This window comes from Mauremys mutica, unplaced genomic scaffold (genome assembly GCF_020497125.1).
Source record: "Mauremys mutica isolate MM-2020 ecotype Southern unplaced genomic scaffold, ASM2049712v1 Super-Scaffold_100089, whole genome shotgun sequence".
In the NCBI taxonomy this organism is placed as follows: Eukaryota; Metazoa; Chordata; order Testudines; family Geoemydidae; genus Mauremys; species Mauremys mutica.
This window is the reverse complement of record NW_025423261.1, coordinates 490526-508127: the sequence shown is the minus strand read 5'-3', so window position 1 is coordinate 508127 and position 17602 is coordinate 490526. Positions and strand designations below refer to the sequence as shown.

The 17602-nt window shown below is 48.5% G+C and overlaps 2 non-coding genes across 2 annotated transcripts; both read right to left on the bottom strand.

Moving 5' to 3' along the window:
* Nucleotides 1-13780: 13780 nt before the first annotated feature.
* Nucleotides 13781-13853, bottom strand: TRNAV-AAC. The gene has a single exon. It is a non-coding gene; the product is annotated as a tRNA-Val (tRNA).
* A 2528-nt stretch (nt 13854-16381) lies between these two features.
* TRNAA-UGC lies at nt 16382-16453 on the bottom strand. Its single transcript has one exon. It is a non-coding gene; the product is annotated as a tRNA-Ala (tRNA).
* Between the last annotated feature and the right edge of the window lie 1149 nt (nt 16454-17602).

The following is a 17602-nucleotide window of genomic DNA, read 5'->3' as shown; positions in this document are numbered from 1 at the left end:
TGTCAACTAATGATAAGTCGTAGTATTCTGTCCTTTCACAGCTGTAAAGTATGAAATAATTCTTAATTTCTACTTCACCTCTAAAGCATCTATGCTAAGAAGGGTTTAATTCATAACCAGTTTCTTTATAACTATACTTCCTCTAGCAGAGGTGTGAAATTCACTCTAGTACTATTTGCTGCAAAGTGCATTAGATATCATATCATATCATATCATATCTCTTAAAGAACTGTGATATTTTGTAACTTTGTAATCAAACTGTTTTTAACATTTTACATTTACTTCTTGTTTTATTGATTTTAAATAAAAGGTCTTGTTTGACTAAACTTTGTCTCAGTGTAAATTCCTGTTATACCCCAATCTCCTTGTATTAAATTCTGTGAAGCCTGATTCAAGACGAACTTTTATCTTCTGATCACACATATTGGCGAGCCATACCCATATTATTAATATTTATCACTTATTACTAACATTATTAATTAATTAGAAAATTAATTATTAAATACAACTAAATTAAGTGGATAAATTCCACTGTCCCTACTAACCCTCCCCAAATCAGGCAACAGGGGAGACGCAGAGATTCCCTACTTCTCCATCACTGCAGAACTGTTACCTTTTGTCTGAGCCATGCAGAGGTTTATCATCATCCCATTCTATCCATCCACTTCTCAAAGTGTCCTGTGAGGAACAGTTCTCAGCTGTCTGTGCTTGGAGATGATGCTTTGACTTCTTTAATCTTATCTCAGAGTCGCTCTGACTGGAGATGAAAGTGTCAAAGACCTGGAAGGGGAATTCAAATGGATCCCAAACACAGTGTGCTCATTGGGAGTTTAAATCCCAGGTTCCATCTATTGGTAAAGCCACTTCTGGCAAGGTGAGTGGTTTTGTCCCAAATTATAGCAATGCTCGGATACTAAAAATTTTGTAAATAACATAACTGGCTATTGAGACAGTGCTGAGTGAAGTATGTTTGAATGGATCAGAGGAGAATGTGATGGGAGAATCTCTTGTCCTGATTCTGAATAATCAGATGTAACCTGCTCTGGAATTTCACTTCACACTTTCATTGCCATGTATTCTATCTCTCTGTGATGTGCGTTTCTATCTTTCCTGAAGGCTGTTTGGTCACTCAATTGGATAGTAGTTCAGTTTGATAGGATGTAGCGCAGATTTATTGGAGAATTTAAGACAAATGACTATTTGCTAAAGTCATCATTTCTCACTTCAGCTTTGCTTTTTCCCCATCCCTGCATGATGTCATGGAGAAGGTTGAAGTGCAGTTCTGTCAGCATTAGAGAACTCTCCAATTTACTGGACAGGCTAACAAAGAAACAGCAGTGATTTAAAATCTGTACTCAGAAATGGTCAACAACAGCAGAACCCAACTAACTGAATGAAGTGCATATGATCACGGTGTAGTTCAATTGTTTAAGTCAATATTGTCCCAGATGTTCTGGGGAGAAAATTCCATGCTAAGTGATTTTTGAACTAGGCACAATGCCCATGTATTTGGTTCCAAAGCCTTTGTAACCCAGGCCCTACAGAAGATCTTTCCTAGCTAATCTTATTGTATCGGAGATGCTGCCCTTCATGATGCAGATGTTGAGGAAATAGAAGTGGAGTTTTGTTGAATTTATCCTTTGTAGGTGCTAAAAATGTATATCGATCAAATCAGTTTTGGAAATCTAATAGCTGCAGAAAAATAGCGATTTTTGAATAGAAACTCCAACTCTGGTCACTAATGAAGATTGTGATCCAGCCCTGTATCCAGTCCCTTGCCTGGAACTGTGCCACCAAATTAAAGAAAAGCTGAGCATGTTTTGGTAAGCCTCACTAACACTGCTGAGATTTGGAGAGGTTTTGTAAAGGATTCTACTTTGGAGAAGTGTAAATTTACCCTAACCAAGGCCAAGGATTTGGAAAGAGCTGGGGCTGAAAGAGTCCACATCCAGTTCTTGGTTTCCACCCCAGTAAAGGAAGCTATGGTGACCAGTGACCCAAGGAAAATTGTTTGTACAACTCCATTTCCTAGTTCAGTGTCACTGATTACAGTTCCAAAGGATGCCAGGTTACATTGAGAACAATCATCCTTCACCATTTGGATCCAAAGAGAGAGTGCTTCAAAGGACATTCCTTCCCCGTGGATCCCAAACTGGCTGCCTGATTGGGTAACAATGACTTCAAGGCTGTAGAAATGATGGTAACCAATGAGGCAATGAATGTATCAGGCTCCAATTTCAGACTTCTGGATACTCGCATGTTGAGTTCTGATTCTATGTTTTTGTGTCTGATGCTATGGCTACACAATAAAGCTGATGTTGGTGCAGCTGCACCAATGTAGCTGCACTGCTGTAGCACTGCTATTACAGATGCTTTCAGCCAATGGGAGAGATTTCTCCCATCGGACTTGATTAGTCCAACCCTTGCAAGCGGCAGTGGCTCTTTTGGCAGGAGAAGTTCTGCTGCTGATGTATCGCTATCTACACAGAGGGTTAGGGCTGTGTAACTACATTGCTCAGTGGTGTGGATTTTTCACACATCGGAGTAATATAGTTAACCGATGAATGTCTTTACTGTAGACCAGACAGTTCTCTCAGTGTTTTATGCATTTACATCACTTCTCTATCTTCTCTCACTTTGAAAGATTAAAAGTGTGACACGAGAGGTCTTTTTCCTCATGATGCAAAGATTCCCACATAGGAGACCCTTTCCACCAACACATACTGCAGAAGATCCTGAGATATATGAACTCACAGAAGTGGTTGGGACAAACCACAACTTGAGCCAAGGTTCAGTTGTTGGCAATGGGCATTAGAAGAAAACTAACATATAATGATAAGAATTTGTGATCTTTGAATATGTTTTTATCATTAAAATGAGATTGGTGAAGTTATTACTTAAAGAAGAAGAGACTAAATGTGTGATAAACTGAAGTATTTTGGAAAACTGAAAGTTGTTTCGTTTTGTTTTGTTAGTCGTACAGGAAATGGTGGCTAATCTTGAAAAGATAATTTGATTTAATTTACCCCCTGTAGTATAAAGAGTTCTGGTAGAAAACCTCACTCCAAACGTTGGGGTGGGAGAATGTGTGTGAGAAAGTGTGTATAAGAGAATATTGGCCCAGTATAGATTTTAGTATTTTGTGTTTTCAAATAGAATTTATTTTGCTTAGTTTCAAAGTCAATTTCTATTCAAAGGAAAGCTACTTGAGGTGACAAGTTGTATAAATTTTTACCAGCTTAGACTGTAAGGGTCACTGTCTTCCCCACTTCTCTAATTTGCAAAGGAAAGGCCTGACATCTGTCACAGGATGTGTCCAGCAGGTAGCACAGCTGCACTCATCAACCATCAATATAAAGAAAAAGACTGAAATCCATTGCCTTTCAGGTCAATAAGCCAGCTAAAGGCTGGTCGATGTAGAAAAGCTCTGTTGGCAGAGCCACATCTCTCAGGGGTGTGAAAAGTCCTCTCCACTGAGAGAAGTAGTTAGTGACCTGAGCCCCAGTGTAGGCAGTGTTGGGTTGTCAGAAGAATATTTCCAGTGTTTGAAGTGTAGACACAGCCTTAACATCAATTCCAATTTTGACCCATCTCCCTATGTGTGAGAAAGTTACTGGTATGGAGGGCTGAGCCAGCTGTCCGCTCACCTGGTTCCTCAACTGTAGCTACAGCTCTTAGTGCCCATGAATGCAAAGACTGAGAGAAATGGAGAGTTCCAGCCATTGTCATTTTAGTATCTTATTGTTCCTCTCTCTGTTTTTTGTGCTGGCCTTTCTGTTCTATCAGGGTGTAACTGTATAGCTCAGTGCATCTGTGACAAAAGCTCATTGGTGCCAATTGGCAAAGGGGTCACTGTTCTTCACAAGCAACTCCTGTCTCAGTCCTGACAAACTCCCCACAGCTAATACACTGCTTTTATGATATTTATCCAGGAAGCATAGCAGTGAGATCTCTACTGAAAGCTTGTAAATTATTGATACTCCGAATCACTGCGAGAGGTGTGTCCGAGGCATGGTTAAGGAGTAATGTAAGTACATGGAAAATTATACCCATATGGTATTGTTGTGAAAGTGAGTCACCCCAATCATAGGTCTTGTTGGGAACGGCCCATTCAAGTGGGAGGGAATTGGCACCTGTTCCTTGCTAGCCAGTTATGTTATGTATTGCTCCATTGTCAGCCTTTGCACCAACCCAGAAAAGCCAATGGAAAACCATCAAAGACAAATTATAGACATCGAAACCCTGTGGAAGTGACAAGGACAATATGAGAATGAGGACATTGTCTTTTCTGTGACTATAAAGACAAAAGACTGATTCAGTTCATAACAGGGTGGAGAAAAACACTCTGGGTCCATTCACCAAGGAGATTCCTAATGACCAGTGGTGCTTCATGAAAGGCAGGGCCGTGGCTCCTAGGGACTAGGAATCAGTGAAATTGACTGAAGTGGGAGGTGAGAATCTACTTAGGGTACGTCTACACTACAAGACTATTTCGAATCTACTTAATTCGAATTTGTGGAATCGATCTTATGAAGTCGAATTTGTGTATCCACACTAAATACACTAATTCGACTGTCTGAGTCCACAGTAACTTTGGGGCCAGCGTCGACTTTGGAAGCGGTGCACTGTGGGAAGCTATCCCACAGTTCCCGCACTCCCTGCTGCCCATTGGAATGCTGGGTAGAGCCCCCAATGCCTGCTGGGGGAAAAAATGTGTCGAGGGTGGTTTTGGGTAACTGTCATCATTGAACCGTCAATCACGCCCTCCCTCCCTCCCTCCCTGAAAGCGCCTGCGGGCAATCTGTTCGTGCACTTTTCTGCTCAGTGACAGCGCGGGCGCCACAGCACTTTGAGCACGGATCCCGCTGCAGTTATGGCCGTTGTCAACTCCTCGCACCTTATCGTCCACCTCTTCCACAGTCAGCTGCTGAGAAATAGGGCTACTTTTCAATGGTGCTGCGAGCACTGGTGGACCATGGGGGACGTTTTACCAACATCAACGTCGGGTGGCCAGGCAAAGTTCATGACGTGCTTGTTTTCAGGAACTCTGGTCTGTTTAGACGCCTGCAGGAAGGTAGTTTCTTCCCGGACCACAAAATAAGTCTTGGGGATTTGCAGATGCCTATAGTGATCGTCGGGGACCCAGCCTACCTGCTAATGCCCTGGCTCGTGAAGCTCTGTGCAGGCGCCTTGCACAGCGACAAGGAACTCTTAAAGTACCAGCGAGCAGTGAGCAGCGTGACCTGTGACTGTTCAGTTTCTTTACAGAGAAGCTGAACCTGCCCCTGTTTCTTTACCAAGTGACTGTTGACTAGCATCTGCAGTTACATACCCCGCCAACCCCACTTCCCCAACTTCCAACACACGTTTAAAAATAAAATACATGTTCCACTGTAACTTTACAAAGGTTTCTTTATTGATGACTTTGCGTTACAGGGTTGAAACTGGGACAGGGACTGTGCTGGGTAGGGTGTGCAGTGATGTAAAGACCGCCTGTAAACTCAAGGAATGACAGGATCCTGCTCCCAGAGCGGTCTGCAGTGCCGGACTGGATGTTTCAACGGAGCCTGCCATCCCTCCTTTTTGGGACTCTGTGTGCGGGGGCTATGTGGCCTTTTGGCGGGGGAGGACGGATACAGATTCCTCTGCTGCGTGGCTCTGTGGTCCAGGACAGGGACCGTTGCATGAGATCTGTAACCCCCCTCCCCCGCTACAAAGTCACGTACCCCCCCACCCACACAGAACCTGCAAACCACCTCCCATACCAACCAGGGTGCGTACTGACTGCAGTGTGTGTGTGACCTGCTGCTGATCCTGCCCCCATGTCTGTACCCTGGTAAAGGTGATTGTCCTGTCAAATTACCAACCCCCTTCCCCCCCTTCAAACACAGTCTCCTCTAAAAGAACATGACGGAAACAGTAATTAACAGAAAAGTATTTTTTATTATCAACTAGACAGTTAGGGGATGAAACTGGGATGGGAGCTTGGGTGAGGCGGGAAGGAAAGGACTTTTCAAAATGTAGGGTATGAGAGCTTTTGGGTACTTGAGCACTCTGCTGGGGTGCAGTGACAGTTTACACGGCCTCTGGCGCCCCTCCTTCTGGTTATTTTGGGTGAGGGGGGTATGGGACTTTGTGGCGGGGGAGGGCGGTTGCAGATACACTGCAGGGGGGCTCTGTCCTCCTGCCGGAGGTCCTGCAGAACATGCACAAGGCGCAGGAGCATGTCCGTTTGCTCTCTCATTAGTCCAAGCAGCGTTTGAGTCGCCTGCTTGTCTTCCTCACGCCACCTCTCCTCCCGTTCGCTGAGTGAGCGCTGGTACAGAGAGAGGGTCTCCCTCCACTGGCTCTGCTGGTCCGCGTCGTCTCGGGAGCACCCCATAAGTTCAGCGAACATCTCGTCCCGTGTCTTTTTATTTCGCCGCCTAATCTTTGCCAGCCTCTGTGAGGGGGATGCTGTGGCGGGTCTGGAGACAGTCCAAGCTGTGTGATGGGAAAAAGGGAGTGAATTCCTTGCCAAGATAAATTTTTGCGAAGAATGAACACAGTCTAATCTGTCTCTGTGAATTCTGGGTTGAGATCCCAGTGCCTGATGGGGCAAAAACCATTTTCGCGGGTGGTTCTGGGTAAATGTCGTCAGTCATCCCTTCCTCCGGGAAAGCTACAGCAGACAATCATTTCAAGCCCGTTTTCCCTGGATTGCCCTGGCAGACGCCACAGCGTGGAAACCATGGAGCCTGTTTTGCCTTTTGTGCCTGTCACCGTATGTGTACTAGATGCCGCTGACAGAGGCGGTCCAGCAGCGCTACACAGCAGCATGCTTTTGCTTTTGCATGACAGCAGAGATGGTTACCAGCCATATTGTACCATCTACCACACCATAAATTGGTAATAAGATGGGCATGGTTAGCAGTCCTTTTGCACTGCACCATTTGCTGCTGTCATAAGTGCCCCTGGCTGCTCTTAGCCAGGGGCGCAAAAGCCAAAATTGGGAATGACTCCCTGAGTCAATCCCTCCTTTTTGGTATCTAAAAATAGAATCAGTCCTGCCTAGCATATGGGCAAGTGTACTAGAGAACCACTGTATCAGAGAACCAGAGAGCACAGCTGCTCTGTGTCAGATCCTGCATAGATTATGAGCTGTATGCTATTCACAGGGGGTGCTCCTGCAACAACCCCACCTGTTCATTCCATTCTTCCCCAGCCTTCCTGGGCTACCATAGCATTGTCCCCCCACTTGTGTGATGAAGTAATAAAGAATGCAGGAATAAGACACAGTGACTTGTTAGTGAGAAATGAGTGGAAGGCAGCCTCCAGCTGCTATGATAGTCCAGATAGGACATTAAGGAGTGTGGAGAAGAGGAGCCCAGCATCCTGCTGCTAGTCCATGGGCAATTGAATCTTTTCTTTACACATGAAGGCTTGGGGGCTGATGAAGCTCAGCCCCCTGTTGCTATGATGACGATGGTTATCAGCCATACTGTACCATCTACCACGAAAAATTAGGACCAGGCGCCCTTGATTGACCTTACCGATGCTAGTCGGCATGGTTACCAGTCCTTTTGCACTGCCCCATGTGCCAATAGGCTGATGATGAGGACGGATACCAGTCATTTTGTACCATCAGCCATCCATAGCGTGGGGGGAGCAAGGATGTTGGTGTTGAGTGCTGCACCATCGCGTCTATCTGCAGCATTCAGTAAAGATAGGGTGACATGTAAAAGAGTCAAGAGAGGATTGTTTTCCCTTTCACTTCTGGGGGTGGTTGGGGGGCTGCGTAAATTGCCGAGCTATGCCCTGACCCACCGCGGACACTGTTTTTGACCCTAGAAGCATTTGGAGCTCAGCCAAGAATGCAAATCCTTTTCGGAGACTGCAGGAACTGGGGGATATCTTGCGTCCTCATTCCCCCCTCCCTCCATGAGCGTCCATTTGATTCTTTGGCTTTCCGTTACGCTCGTCACGCAGCAGCGTGCTGAGTCTCTGTTATGCCGTCCGTCCGGAGATTTTTTTAAAAATACTTTGGACCAGGCGTAACATTATAGTAATTCCCCTAATTACATGCAGGAGTCTCCGAGCGAGATCACCCTGAGGACGGTCACTGAAGGAGATAGAGAGCGCATGCTGCGTGAAAGCCAGCACAAACCAGGGCCCTACGCAGCCGTGCTCGGGGAGGCAATGCTCCCTGAGTACCTCATGAAAGCCTGGCGCGGAAAAGTGTGCTACCACGGAGAACCCAATAAGGCAGCTCTCCCCAGGAACCTCCTGCGGAGGCTTTTCGATTACCTCCAGGAGAGGTTCGTGGAGATCTCCCAGGAGGATTTCTGTTCTATCCCCATATATAGAGAGACCTCCTTTTCACATACTTCAGATTCCTGTTATATTAAGAATAAAAGTTTACATGGTTAAAGCACTTACCGACTGCTCCTTCCCCTGATTCAGGATCCGGGTTAATGGCCGGGGAGGGTTGGTAGGGGATCTCCGTGACGGTGATGAAGAGATCCTGGCTGTCGGGGAAACCAGCGTTGTAAGCGCTGTCGCCTGCCTCGTCCTCCACAAACCCTTCCTCATCTTCCCCGTCCACGAACATCGCCGAGGAACTGGCCGTTGACACTGTCCCATCGTCAGAGTCCATGGTCGCTGGTGGGGCAGTGGTGGCAGGCTCCGTAGCGTCCGTTTGCCGCTTTGATTTTTTGGTAGCCTTGTCTGGGGTCCTTGATTTTCACGCGGCGCTGCGTGGCATCCCGGCTGTATCCTCTGTCTCTCATGGCTTTGGAGACCTTCTCGTAGGTCTTTGCATTCCGTTTTTTGGAGCGCAGCTCCGAAAGCACAGACTCCTCGCCCCACACACCGATCAGATCCAAGAGTTCCCGGTCAGTCTATGCTGGGTCCCTCTTTCTATTCAGAGATTACATGAACTCCTCTGCTGGAGAGCTCTGCATCGCTGCCAGTGCTGCTGAGCTCGCCCCGATGTCCAACCACGAAATGAGATTCTAACTGTCCAGACAGGAAAAGGAATTCAAATTTTCCCGGGACTTTTCCTGTGTGGCTGGTCAGAGCATCCAAGCTCGGACTGCTGTCCAGAGCGTCAACAGAGTGGTGCAGTGTGGGATAGCTCCCGGAGCTAGTAAGTTCGATTTGCATCCACACCTAGCCTAATTTGAGATACCCATGTCGAATTTAGCACTACTCCCCTCGTCGGGGTGGAGTACCGAATTCGAACTAAAGAGCCCTCTAGGTCGAATTAAACGGCTTCCTAGTGTGGACGGTTGAGCGGTTAATTTGAATTAACGCTGCTAAATTCGATTTAAAGTCCTAGTGTAGACCAGGCCTTAGATAGGAAAGGTAACTATTAAAAAGTGTAGGATGCATTTTCTGATTTTGTTTAGTTGGTAACAGTTGGTTTCCAGCACTCACATTTGTTTGTTTAAATCTCTATCGGTTGTTAAATAAATTTCTGCTTGTTTGATAACTATACTCAAGTGCGGTGTGAGATACAGTAGCAGTGGTCCACAGTAAAACTAGTAACCTGGAATATACCATTGCTTTGGGCAGAGAGAATCTGGGATTTCTCTGAGTATCTGGTGATCCGGGCTGGACCCCGGGGTGGGACACATTGAAGGAACTCAGGGGTTAGGGTGGCTGCTGTAGCTCAGAGGAGGGGCCTTGAGTGCCTGATGGGCTGGGTGAGTTTGGTCACTAACATCCAGCTGCCAAATGCTAAACTCCCTCTTCCTAGTGGAAGGTGGCATCAAGGAAACTCACAGCCCTCAGCTCCCTGAGAAGGGTCACAATATGTCTCTATGTTGATTCACCTGTCAAATTCACACAGGGAAAGCTCCGTATAGCATAACACTCTGCCATATGAAATCATGGAACATGTGCTCTTCACTCTGTGAAAGCATGTAAAGAATCCAAGCGCTGGAGGACAGGGTTTGGGTCCAGAGTGACCTAGACAAATTGGAGGATTGGGCCAAAAGAAATCTGAGGAGGTTCAACAAGGAGAAGTGCAGAGTCCTGCACTTAGGAAGGAAGAATCCCCTGCACTGTTACAGCCTGGGGACCGACTGGCTAAGCAGCAGTTCTTCAGAAAAGGACCTGGGGATTACACTGGATGAGAAGCTGGATATGAGTCAACAGCACCCTTGTTGCCAAGAAGGCTAACAGCAGATTGGGCTGCGTTAGTAGAAGCATTGCCAGCAGCTTGAGGGAAGTGTGTTCATTTCAAACCTGCAGCTTATTCATTTCATGTGGTGACCCCTCCTACTTCTTGTGTTATGAGAAGGAGTAAATAATACTCCCTTCCTTGGTCCTTTAGAAGATATTATGTGACCTCCTCCCCCTTGTTGTATCCATGTTGGTCCCAGGACATGAGAGACAACACCGCAAACAACAAGGTTCAAAGTCAATGCACATGGGAGAAGCATCTTGTGTTTCATTCCTTATGTCCTAGTCCCATCGTGTGGCCATTTCCTTTTCTTCCTTTCTGTCAAAAGCTTTGGTGTTTTGCACAGAAACATTATTTCCCCAGGAGAGACCCAGGAGTGAGGGCTGCATTCCTGTACCAAACAGTCACTAGAAGGGGGCAGACAAAGGCCTTTAGGACGAGGCGTCCGTCACTGTCAAAAAATCATCTCCCTCCTGTGGTTCCGTGGGCAGCAGGAGGAGCCGCAGCTTGGTGGCCCCTGGCAGCAGCACTCCTGGCGTGGCCGGAGCAGCAGCAGGCCCCCTGGGGCTCCCCCCCCTGCCCTGGGGCAGCAGCTGGAGTGGCAGCAGGTTGGCAGGGCTTCTCCCCTGGTAGCGGGTGCTCATTATCCATCAAATAAATCAAAACACTTCCACCTGCAAGTGGATTTAGCCCAGGACCCTCAGAGTCAGCAGCTCTTACACCCCCCACTGAGCTCTCTGGTCAGGTGTCCTAGCGCCGGAAGCCTCCTGTTTAGATCCTAAAATAGCATTTTTGCAGTGGAGGGGGGGGGCTGAAATTTTGGACTGGACATTGTAGCTTCACCGTTATTTTATTGAATTGCTTCAAAATAGCAAGTGTAGAAAGTCTCCTAAGGGCCGACGCTCTCCCATGGAAACAGCTGCCCCTGCTCTCCAGGAGTCTGTGCGTTCCACCCAGCAACGTACAAACCTCTGCACTGAAGGGGGGTCAGACAGTGACGGTAACACAAATATTCCGACTATTAACCCAAGTCCCTTCCTTTCTTTAACCCAGGACGTGCCAGTCAACTGTTAGCCATGGTGTTATCTTCATCTTAAAATACCTCTCAGGACATTGAACAGAGGAAGTGAAACCCCCTCCCCCGAATGGCTCCCTGTTGAGGCGTTGTACCGTACCTGCCCCTGGAGACTGTCTGGTTTTATATCCTTAGACCTTTTTCTCTTCAAACCCCTTATCCCAATTTCTGGGCCACCTCCGCATTTCAGAGTTTAGAATTTACTCTCCTCACCCTGGTATGGCACTTTCCATGTGGATTAGACAAAGTGAGTGGGGGAAGCTCCATGGCTAATGAAAACCGATACTTTGGGTGAGGCCTGAACTCATAACCCCAGCAGTGCGCCTCCCTCACTAGCTAGACATGCCCCTGTAGGTGCTTCATAGACACGCTTGGGAAGTAGGGTAGTTACCTGTGTCTGTGCTTAACCACTTTGGTGACCTAATTGAGAGGCTGATGGTTCAAACCCAGGTGAAGATGGAGGTAGTTTTTTTTTTAGTGATGAGACTCCAGTACATTTTAACAGGCAGTAAAACGCCTCCATTCTGGTCTAGCCTCATTGGGCAAGCATAAGTGGTGTTTTTGCCAGATGCATTGGTGGTACAGTGGTGAGCGTAGCTGCTTTCCAAGCAGTTGACCTGGCTTCAATTCCCAGCGAATACAGCAATGTGATGTTTTCTCTGCTGGGAATTGGTTTAATTTCAGTCACATTGTATCAGTTTAGCAATGGAATGAGAGAATCAACGTGCTGCAGGTCATTAAACACCCAGTGGAGGAAGAAAGGGGCAGGACTATACAATGAGCAGGTGGAGTCATCCTGGTATTACAATGTTTGGTTTATTTTTTATTTTTTTTCCTTTACTTCCCTCTCCCTTTTAGACTCAGAGCCCTTAAGGTCAGACGGGACCAATGTGATCATCTAGTCCGACCTCCTGCACCTTGCAGGCCAAAAGACCCCACCCACCCACTCCTGTAATAGACCCGGGAGGGGAGGCAGCTCTGTGCACTGCCCCTACCCCAGGCAGCACATGGAGGCCCTCTGCTCCCCTCCCCCCAATGGGTGTGCAGAGATGTGCCAGCAGCACTAAGGTGGCTCCCTGCCCACGCTGCCTCCATCCCTCCGTGCCACTCCCAGAAATGGCCGGCATGTCCCAGCATCCCCTGGGGCGGGGGGGGTGTCTCCATGCACTGCCCCTGCCCCAAGTACCAACTCCGCAGCACCCATTGGCCAGGAACTGCAGCCAATGGGAGCTCTGGGGGCAGCGCCTGCAGGCAGCGACACACGGAGACCCCCTGGTCCCGCCCACCTAGGAGCTGCTGCCGGAGGGTTGTGTGTACAGGTCACTTTGGGAGCTGCAGTGCCCGGGGTAAGCGCCACCCCTCCTCTACCCCAAGCCCCTCCCCCAGTGCAGAGCCCGCACTGTGCACCCAAACTTCCTCCCAGAGCTTTGCTTGTCTTCCTTTCAGCCAGAACCATCCTTCTTCTCCTGGGCTGCAAGTAGCCATCCCTGGGAAGCCAAGAGGCAGGCACAGGATTCTACCTCCCAGTAGCCAACCGCACCTCCCCAGGCTTTGCAGAACGACTGGTGACGCTCTACTAACCCCACTTAGCCGCACTGAGGCGCTTAGCTTCTGCCCTGCCTTCCTCAGCTCGACTTTCCTCTTTTGCCCCGTTCCTGCCTCACTTCCTCCTTTGGCAAGTCACGCAGAAGAGCCGGCCGCCATAGGCCAATCTCCAAGGGCAGAGGAGACCAAGCCACAAGGCTTCAAAAGGTGCCTGGCCCAGATCCTCTAGCTTTCCCCTGCTGATGCCAAGGCTTTTTCTCAGCTCATTTCACCACCCTCTGTCATGCAGGGGTTGGGGTTATGGCAGGTGTTACCCAAAATTGGGCCAGCTAGTCAGCGTAGGGAGCACTAATGACCCACCAGAGTTTGGCAGAAAGCAGCACGTTTATTATATTGATAGCTAAGCTCAAAAGAATCGGGGGCGGGGTGTCACACTCACACTCCCAGGACGCACACGGCACTGGAGATGTCTGGATTCTGCAAGGTAAGTGTCCCACAGCGCAGCTATGGACGGTGCGATGAAGGTAAGTCTTCCTGAGGCACAATGAAATACAACGCAGAGAACCACTGGCCAGGCGGTCTGGGCGAAGGGCATTCACTGGAGGTACAAGCTTGTGAGTGCTCTCCTGAGCACATGGCCCCTTCCCCTTTTAAGGACCTGCACCTCATGGCCTGCGACTAGAGATGACTTGGCTGCATCTGGTTGGTCACACTCTACCTTGGGCAGTGTCCATGCTCTGGGTGATCGCTGCCTAATTAGCGTCCCAGACACCTTGTCTACCTGGGAGCTCTTCTGCTCTTCAACCAGCCCATTCATCCCACGAGCATTCCAGGAGGGAGCGGGAGGGGGAAAGCCACTTCACAGGCATTCAGAGAGGGAGAGGAGACAAAAGTGGGAGCAGGGGAAGTATAACAGACCTTTTGAGCATAGAAATCACTGCTGCAGGGACAGCAGGGACAGGCCAGGAAGAGCTGGGAAAATTAAGACCATATGTTTCTGCCTGGTTTCGAACCAGGGACCTTTTGCATGTTATGCAAACGTGATAACCACTACACTACAGAAACTCTGTCCCCTTCCTCCATAAGAACAGCCATATTGGGTCAGACCAAAGGTCCATCCAACCTCACATCCTATCTGCCAACAGTGGCCAATGCCAGGTGCCCCAGAGGGACTGAACCTAACAGATAATGAGCAAGTGATCTCTCTCCTGCCATCCATCTCCACCCTCTGACAAACAGAGGCTAGGGACACCATTCCTTACCCATCCTGACTAATAGCCATTCATGGACTTAACCTCCATTCATTTATCTGCAAAAAGAACAAGGAGTACTTGTGGTGCCTTAGAGACTAACAAATTTATTTGAGCATAAGCTTTCCTGGGCTAAAACCAACTTCATTGGATGCATGCAGCGGAAAATACAGCAGGAAGATATAGATTATCTATCTATCTATATACATACATACATACACACACAGAAGATGAAAAATTGGGTGTTGCCATACACACTATAATGAGAGTGATCAGTTAAGGTGAGCTATTATCAGCAGGAGAAAGAACCCTTTTGTAGTGGCTTTCATGGCCTTTGAGAAAGCAAGACAGAGCCTTGGAAGACCCAGCAGGGTTTATGGCACAGGAATTGTTCTCAGATTCCACTGAGACTTCAACTCAGATTGCAGGATTTAAAGTCCTGAGTGCTGGCCCTTACACCATGGGACCAGCAGAGCACCTGTTGATTACTGTAGACTTCCAGCAGGGAGGACTCTGTGGGCAGGGGCGGCTCTAGGCATTTTGCCGCCCCAAGCACGGCAGGCAGGTTGCCTTCGGTGGCTTGCCTGCGGGAGGTCCGCCGAAGTCGCAGGACCAGCGGACCCTTCGCAGGCATGCCGCCGAAGGCAGCCTGCCTGCCGCCCTCACTGCAACCGGCAGAGCACCCCCCGCGGCTTGTTGTCCCAAGCACGCGCTTGGCATGCTGGGGCCTGGAGCCGCCCCTGTCTGTGGGGACAATTTTTTCTGGCAGGGAGGACTCAGTGGGAAGATGCCTCTCTGGCCAGCCCTGCATTTGCTCAAAAAGTCAGCACACAGCACTTTGCTGCAGCCCCAGAGGCCTTTCTTCCTCCAGACTGTGAGGCCAGTGGACAGGTGAGGTAATAGCACCTTCAGTCCGAGGCAGTAAAGGGCCCTTCCTGGGAAAGGCCATGTCCTGAAAAGGAAAAACTCAAGTCAAGGAGAGTCCTCCTGAAACTCTTTGGGGATGTCACAGAGGGAAACTGTTTCTTTGCCTGACCAGGGACTCAAACCCTGGACCCTCAGATTAAAAGTCTGATGCTCTCCCAACTGAGCTAGCCACACTCACATTTAAAAAAAAGAAATTTTGTGCAGAAGAGAAACTAATCATGAAAATGAAGGCAGGAAACTATACAGAAAATCTGTTATTCTCGCTCTCTTAGCAGTCCTAGCCCCAGCCTGCTCCTCCATCTGGTGGCTTGAGGCCGTATTCTTTTTTTCATTAAACATCAAATCCAGGAGAAAACACAGTTATACAAAGCAAAACAAAATCACAAACAGAAATCTCATTGGAAATACAAAAATAAAAAAGGAAAATGCAATTCCCATCACTTTATCATGTCTGGGCCATTCCTGTATCGAGAGCACCCGCGAAGGTCCCTGTGTGCTTACGAGAAACCTGGACGAACTCATACCACAGCCTGAACATGAAACTCAACTGCTCCCAGGTGCCGCAGGAAAACCCTTTCCCTGCTGTGATGTTGCACTCCATAGGATTATATGAATATATGCTAATGAGTGTGATTATAAAGTGACTGGACTATGCTTCATGCAAAAGGTCTCTTGTAAGGTATCATTACAAAGCTTATAATCTACTGTGTGTGTTCATCCTATTTGTATGAACCGATCATTCTTGGATCTGAAACTAGAAATATGAACTATAACTCTGAGGTCCTGTTGTAATGATGCAAAGTGTGGGCCATTTACAGTGGTTTGGACTCTTGATGGCTCCCATTAACCAGGACAATTGACTGGAGATGGCTCTGTCCTGCACCATCTGTGAGTCAGGCCAGGAAGAATGAAGGCTTGGGGGGGGGGGGGGTGTCTCACGGGACATGTGACCATGTCACCTGGTACAGGAATCCATCTTAAACCTGGGGCTCTTCCCCAGGAGAGAGACAAAAAATTCCTGCCTTGTACCAAAGCTGTATAAGGGGGTGGAACTGAACAAACATGGCTGCAGTCATGAGACATCCCCAGCTACCACCTGAGCTGGAACAAGGGCTATACCAGGAGAAAAGATTGGGCCCAGACTAGAAATAAGTCTAGTCTTTGCCTCTCAGTCTGTGCAGATGGGACCTTTCCCTCCAGTGCTGGAGGATTCTCTCTTCTCATCTACCCTTGTCCTAGGCAACACAACTGGTGGGAATCTTAAATGTACAGAGGAGATTTAGGAGCAGAAACCCCACCCAGACCTTCCATGCAATTGGCACTTGCCCCTGACTGAGCAGGATTAAAACTCCTGCAGGGAGACTGCTGGGCCACATCCCCTCTGGGCAGGAGCAAAGCAGCAGGGTGAAAAAAACTTGGAAATGCTGGGGATTGAACCCAGGACCTCATATGTGCAAAGTATGGACTCTACCACTGAGCTACATCCCCTGGAGGGTTATGTGTGTCATAGGTTACACTCAGAGCCCTCCTGTTTCCAGAGCACCTACTGGCCTAAAAGCAGCATGGGGGACACATTCCCTGCTCTGAGGCCAAACCTGCTGTCCCGGAGGTTGCTGGTTCTTAGGGTCACTTTGCAGCAGAAACAGATTTGATGTGTGGGGCAGAGAGAGTGGGTGCCCTGGACTCAGGGTGCAGAGATACACTCAGCCCTCTCCCCTGCATTGGGTGGGGGGTGCTGCCACCTCCTCCTGGAAGGTAATGGGAGGGGAGGGGCGCTGTGAGTCGCTCAACACCTGACCCTGGTGGCAGAAGTGCTGTGAGGAGCTCCAGGTGTTTCTAGGATCTGCTCTTTCCACCTGCCTGTGAAGTCCAGCTTTCCCCAGCACATTCACTGCGGTGCAATTGGGTCACTGTTTCCATGGCTGAGCAGCAAAGAATCACTCCCAGTTTCCCTTCTATCTGCGGCAGGATTAGCCTGTGTCAGTGGTTAATGAGGTGGCTCTTGTTGCAAATTGTTATTCATTCTCCACCTTGACAATTCACACCGTCCCTTTCCCATGCAGATTCCCAGCACCTCAGTGATCCTGGTAGCAGGGGTTGGGTCCTGAGACATTCAGGGTCCTTTTTCCCCTCCACCTGGAGTGAACTCAGCTTTTCCCCCATCCCAGACAATCCATGAAATAACAACAGGGGCATAAAGAAAAGGGGAGGGAACATCTCATGGCCAGGGCTGGATGTGCCCAGGGCCCCCTGCTTGTCCATTGTTTCCATGGAATTTGGCCCCCTGCTTTGCACAAGGGACAGACAAAGATCTTGCTGTTCCTGTGTCTGTGCAAGGAAAATTGTGCTTCCCTAGGAAAGAGAGGACGGAAATGACCCCATGGTGGGACAATATCCTCAGGATTAAGACCTAAGGATTTAGGCTGAGAACTGATAGAACTGCACTCATCTGGGATTTAACAAATTATCTTCCATGGAGCAGGGCCAGATCCAGTGTTTTTGCCCCCCCAGTGGAAAAAAAAATAAAAAAGCTGCAGCTCTACCTCTGCCACTTTTGGCCTCAAGTCCTTCCCTCTGAGAGGGATGAATTGCTGCTGAAGCCTCCCCTTTTCATTGACCGCCCCGCTGTGCTGGTGC